This window comes from Dipteris shenzhenensis, chromosome 13, assembly GCF_047967505.1.
Source record: "Dipteris shenzhenensis isolate YYH24624 ecotype China chromosome 13, Dip_SZ_1.0, whole genome shotgun sequence".
NCBI lineage: Eukaryota > Viridiplantae > Streptophyta > Polypodiopsida > Gleicheniales > Dipteridaceae > Dipteris > Dipteris shenzhenensis.
The window spans coordinates 42,208,695-42,215,415 of NC_141608.1; the positions used below are offsets into that span (position 1 = coordinate 42,208,695).

The 6,721-nt window shown below is 42.4% G+C and overlaps 1 long non-coding RNA gene across 1 annotated transcript; it reads right to left on the reverse strand.

The window, feature by feature from the left end:
- Positions 1-1,153: 1,153 nt before the first annotated feature.
- On the reverse strand, positions 1,154-3,195 carry LOC147895425 (uncharacterized). The gene is made up of 3 exons (XR_015541942.1): positions 2,885-3,195; positions 2,542-2,630; positions 1,154-1,905 (listed from the first exon to the last, which is right to left on the reverse strand). It is a non-coding gene; the product is annotated as an uncharacterized LOC147895425 (long non-coding RNA).
- Positions 3,196-6,721: the final 3,526 nt, after the last annotated feature.

Genomic DNA, 6,721 nt, shown 5'->3' on the forward strand with positions numbered 1-6,721 from the left:
CCCTCTTGTCATTGAGAGTTCCGGCATGAAAGGTAACACGAAGTTGGTATGTGGATGTGCAAATTCGATCAATGATGGCGTTGACCAATTTACAATCTTAAAATATGTGTGGGAAGAGCGTCATGCCCTTGTAAAGGGTAAAGTATCATTGAGGAGATGAGAAGAGCTCTTATTGAGAAGTTAAAAGAAAAAAGAAACTAAAGAATATGGTGACGACAATGGTTAGTCAGCTCCCATGCAGTCCACGTTGGAAAGTGAATCTTGATGTAGCCGTATGGGAAGTTCAGAGCCGTTGAAGGCTAAACTTTTAAATACATTGATCACGACCCGAATGGCAGAATTCTCCTTCGTAACAACTGACGCCACAAGTTCTAGCCGCATTGCTTTCTGAGTTAGTCCAATCAAACTTGCAAGTAGCAAATCTGACTGCTCATCTCCGTCCTCTGTAAGTTTCAAATCTCGGCCATGATCCTAAGATCCGTCCTGAAGGAGGAGCAAGTTCCAAATATTCCTCCCATTGCCTTCTTTCGTAGGAAACCCCTTTTAGTTCTAATTGACTCAGGAAGCTCTATCACTTCTGCCCACAAGTCGTTCATCTTCGATCACAAGATCCCAGTTTATTCAGTCCCACCTAGTCGTGTCACCTTTGGTGATAATCGAACCTCAGTCCAGTCATCTTTAGGATCTTTAGAAATCCAATTCAAGAATTCCACTTTTCATGTTCCTACAACTGTCCTTCCAGAACAGATTTTCTCAGTTACTTTAGGGTGTGATTGCCTGACACAACAACGAGCACTAATAGATTTTGACAAAAAAATGTCTACATCTAAAAAACTCTGTAACTGTCCCTTGGTTGTACTCAAGAATAACAAATCATGACATAATTTCGACAATGGTTCAAGCTGATATATTTCGACAATCTGAAATAAAGCAATTACTGTCAAAATTCAAAGCCGCATTGCAGGACCAATTCCAACGATCACTACAGCAAACATCTTCCATGAGATTCCTACTGGAACTTCGCGTCCAATCTCTACTGCCCAACGGAGACGCTCCAGTAAAGAAATTCAAGTTTTGTGCCAACACGTTGAAGAAATGCTCAAAAACAACATTATTTCTCATTCTAAAAGTCCTTGGGCATGTGAACCACATTTGGTCAAGAAAGATAATGATACATACAGACTCTGCATTGATTATAGACCTCTCAACAAAGTGACTGTACGAGATGAATACCCACTTCCTAGATTGGATGACATTTTGGATTCCCTTGCTCATTCTCAAATTTTTACTACTCTTGATCTTAAAGCAGGATATTGGCAGATTCCAGTCAAAGTAGAGGATCGACCTAAAACTGCATTTCGAACTCCATTCTGTTTATATGAATTCAATATGATGCCATTCGGACTCAATAATGCTCCCAGGATATTTCAAAGAGTCATGAATTTTGTTCTGCATGATCTGATTATCCAAGGCAAAGTTCTAGTCCATCTAGATGATGTATTGATTCACACGCATTCTTGGGAGGAGCATAAAATACTTTTAGAAGAAGTTTCACGTCTGCTCCAACAACATAATCTCAAATTGAACCCAGAAAAATGCAAGTGGGTGAAATCTCAACTCAAGTATCTCGGATTCATAATATCCAGTGATGGTATTCGGCCCGATCCAAAGAAAGTCAAGGCATTGCACAAGTTTCCGGCTCCTACCAATGTAAAGCAACTTCAGCACTTTTTGGGTATGGCAGGTTTCAGTGGCCGTTTCATGCCTGAACTTGCTCAAATGTCAGCACCTTTAAGAAATCTGATGCTCAAAAATGCAAAATTCGTCCGGTCTGATGAATGTCAAAAAGCATTTGACAACATTCGTATTGCTTTACAAGAGGATGCGCTTCTCCGTTATCCCCACCTGCAGAAACCCTTTATAATAAGAACCGATGCTTCTGCAGATGGTTTAGGCTAGAATCGTTTGGAGAAACAAAGACCAGCTATTTCCTGGTCCAAAATCATCACTCTGCTTTTCCCTTGCTTCTCCCCTAACCCTTTCCCTCCCCCATCACTTCTTATCCCCTTCGGCCCCCCCGGGGCTCGTCGTAAGTTATTGCCCCGAGGATTCTATGGGAAATAAGGAAGGTCGGCAAAACGTGACCAGAAGAAATCTGCGTACGGAAGTGAGAACGGGAAAGGGAAAAGGAAATCCTACAACATGATCAAAACAATCTACGGCCAATCATCTATCTAAGCAGGTCGTTAACACCTCAAGAATCCAGGTATGCAGATACTGAGCTTGAGTGTTTTGCTGTGGTCTGGGCATTGTCAAAACTACACCCTTATGTTCATGGGACACATTTCGAGGTGCAGACTGATCATGCCGCATTAACATCTTTGCTCAAGAAAAGACGTGTGCAGGGTCGTTTAGCACAATGGGTCCTGTAGCTACAAGACTATCAATTTCAGATAACATACAGACCGGGCAAATTAAACGAGGTAGCAGATGCACTATCACGATCACATGTAAGCTCAGTTCAAACGACAGAGAATTTACCAGTGGCCAGAAGAACACCTTTGCCCATTCCTCCAAATCAGAATCATTGCCTTCTATTGACAAACTCAAGCAGATGCAATCGGAAGACCCTGAGATCACCAGGATCCGCCAACAAATAAATTCCAAGAAACCTCCATTGTTTCTCAGAGACATTGATGGACTATTGTATTTCCACAAGGCTCCTTTCCAGCCCCGAATATTTGTGCCATCGATTTGTAGAACACAGTACCTCCATTCTTTTCATGACAGTATTTTTGAAGTCATTTAGGTTTCATTAAGGTTCTCACGAAACTTCAAACAAAAATTTTTTTGCCCAAAAATGAGGAAATCCGTACATCAGTACCTCCAATCATGCCCAACTTGTCAATCGTTCAAGACTCCGTCCACAAAGCCGTCAGGAAAAATGCAGTCAATTTGAGTCTCCAGACCATTTGAGCTGGTTGCTTACGATCTGATGGGTCCTTTCCCAACATCTTCAAATGGCAACAAGTACATCATAGTATTAACAGATTACTTGACAAGATGTACAATCTCTCAGCCTCTCAAGACCGCGTCTGCAGGACAAGTCGCTGATTTCTTGATGCAGAATTTGATACTACCACATGGATGCCCTGAACATCTTCTTTCAGACCAAGGAACGAATTTCAAGTCGGAAGTTGTGAGAATTCTTGCTGATCGGTTGAGTGTGAAACAACATATACAAGTCCTTACCATCCAGATTGTCAATCGCACAATAAAATTGATGCTAGCTATGTATGTAGATCTAGAGCATTCCAATTGGGATATTTCTCTGCCCTACGTTGTAGCAGCTTACAACACAGCTCTCCAAGAGTCCACAAGAATCAGTCCTTTTGAAGCTCTTTATGGGAGGCCACCAAATTTCCCTCCTGAAATTGGGATGATAGAGTCGTCTAAAATCAAACACAAGGAAGCTAGACAGTGGGCAGCTTATCTCAAAGATGCGCTAACATTCATACGGCAGAATTCATCCGAGCACCTCCGCCGAGCTCAAGGACGTCAGAAGTTTCTCTATGATAAAAGGCACAAACCAGCTAACTTCAATACAGGAGATCTGGTCATGATCCATTACCCGACCAAAGTCAAAGGACTTGCCGAAAAATTTCTTGCAAAGTGGATAGGTCCCTATCGAATCATCAAACCACTAGGGAAAACTACCTACAAAGTCCAACGTTGCAGCCCTGATCGAAGAAAGACCAAAACAACCGCCCACATTTCAAGGATCAAGCCTTACTACTCCCACGAAGATCATTCTTTCCAAAGGGGGAGAAGACATGACGACTCTGCTGAGTCAGCTCCCATGCAGTCCATGTTGGCACCTGAATCTTGATGTAGCCCTATGGGCAGTTCAGAGCCGTTGAAGGCTAAACTGTTAAATACATTGATCATGACCAGAATGGCACGTTTGCCTGGCCACGCACCTCTCGTCTCTTTCTTGGTTTTCCTTGTTTGACGCTCTCTTCCTCTGTAGCCGCTAGCCGACATGCTGTCTCGCATTTCCCTAGTCTAGCTGATGTGTGTGGTCGCTATGATATGAGTTTCATTACCCCCAATTCCATGCTATAATGCACACATTAATATGAACTATAATCTAGATAATGAATCATTGTAGAATGTATTAACAACAAATTTACAAGAGTTTTGGCATGTAAAGCATGCATATTTCAGTTTCATTTCACTTGGTAGCAAATTGTGCTGATGGCAGATCTCTTATCATTTCTATTGTTCTCTCAATTCTGAACTCTCTATCATGATCACCTTTGACCACAGTCACCAATAACCTCCACATTAACAGACTCCATTCTATAATTGGTGGAATTGGTTTGCATCCCTTACAGCTAGTTGTATCCCAACAAGCTTGGAGATATACTTCATAACAGTATGGCAATCTTCACACAGCCAAAGGTTTGTAACAACATGAATTGCTGTCAAAGGGGGTGTGATCATCAGCCCATGAGCAATATATACCTTTTGCTGTGATAACCAGAGAAAAATTCAATCCATTCCTCTGGATTCTGAGATGTACGGCAGATCTCAGGGATATAGGCAGCTTCCTCAATTTGCAACACCAACTTCTTCAACTCTTCAAGGATTTCTTTGAGACCAATTTTGTGTCACAAACATGTGCACTTTATTCAATGAAGCTATGCGCAGGCTCCTCTGTTAAATGTAATTCCTTCATTTTCTTCAACACATTTACTTGATCCACCCATCTGTGAGCTGCGGCATAGACATTTGCCAGAAGTACAAAAACAGATGTGTTGTGTGGATTGAGCTCACGAATACAGTCTGCAGCATGTTCTGCTAGCTCTACATGACCATAAATCCGCGGCCATCCAGACCGCAGCACTAGGTCGGCATGTCTTCTCTCGTATAAAACACACTGCTTCTTTCAGTTGCCCTGCACGGCCCAGCAGGTCAACCATACAGGTGTAATGCTCCACTCTTGGCACTATATAATGTTGTTGACTCGTGGATTTATAAGACTCGACACCTTCATCAACTAGGCCTGCATGGCTACATGCAGAAAAAACCCCAAGGCAAATGATATGGTTCAGCTGTACACCTTCCTGGTGTATTTGTTAATTTGCGGAGCTTTCTCATAACCACCATGTTGGGCATATCCTGTAATCATGGTGGTCCATAAGACCACGTCTCTCTTAGGCATTTTGCACAATATGCATTGTGCACTCTTGAGATTCCCACATTTGGCATACAAGTCAATGAGAGCACTTCCCACGTATACAGCTGACTCGAATCCACATTTGATGATGTCAGCATCGATTTCCCTACCCTTTTCAAGAGCTGTCATGCTGGCACACAAATTGAGAATACTCACAAAAGTCCCATCATCCATTGTAATGTCTTCCTGTAGCATTTGCTGGAAAAGGTTGAAAGCTTCCTCAGCCTGTCCCTGGTGAGTATATCCTGCAATCATTGCATTCCATGAGACTGAATCTTGCTCATGCATATACAACACTTGACGTGCAATCTCTACAGTGCCACACTTGGCATACATGACGACAAGTGTGCTCTCCATGGATCTGCTTACCTTCTTCCAATGGGGTTAGGATAGCACAAGCATTGAGGATGCTTAAAAATGTTACCTCATTCGGTTTCACACCTTGGCGCATTTGCCAAAAATATCTAAACGCTTCCTTTGCATTGCCAAGTTTAACATATCCTGCAGTCCATAAGACCACATCTCGTTTATACATTGTGTCAAACACTTGGCCTGCAATCCCCATGCTCCCACATATTTGCATACATGTCTACAAGAGCATTGCCCACATATAAATTTGGCTTGATTTCTCTCTGCATTATAAGGGCATGGATTTGTTAGCCTTGCTCTAGATCACCTACACTGACACATGCACTGAAGACACTCAAAAAAGTGACTTCGTCTGGCTTCACACCTTCATTTTGCATTTGCCAAAGGAGTTCAAGAGCCTCTTCACCGTGTTCATGTCTAGCGTATCCTGCAATGATTGCTGTCCAAGAGACCACACTGCGTAAGGGTGTATTCTCAAACATTCGATATGCATCCTCCATGCTTCCACATTTTGCATACATGTCAATAAGGGTGTTCCTGATTAGGAGGTCTTGATTAATTCCAATGTAGATCATTTGACCATTAATATGCTTGCCATGTTCCAAGTTCCCCAACCTGCCACTTGCTTTAATGATGCTGACAAAGGTAACTTCATCTGGTATCACACCATCCTGTTCCATTTGCAAAAACAATTCAAAAGCCTACTCGGGAATGCCATGCCTGCAATCATTGCATTCCAAGAGACAACATCTCGTTTTGTCATTTTGCCGAAAACCTTGCAAGCCTTGTCAATGAGTAGTCTCAAGAAAGATACTTGGTTTAAATCCATTCTTCATGATGTGAGCATGAACATTTTTTGCTTCTGTGAGGGCTTTCAACTTAATACAAGCCTGGAAGAGAAAAATCCAATTAGAGCTAGCTTTCTCGTTCATACTATCCAGCATGTCTTTCAACCGCCCTGCTTACACAGTGTCCTGAAATCCTGAGCCATATTACCAAACCTGTCGTTGATCCTCTCCTTTGTGCTCTTCTCCGAAGTGGTCATGCAATTGGCTTTGCAGTTCCCTTGATGCTCAACAGGTGATTCCACAAGATGCAAACCAGCAAAAC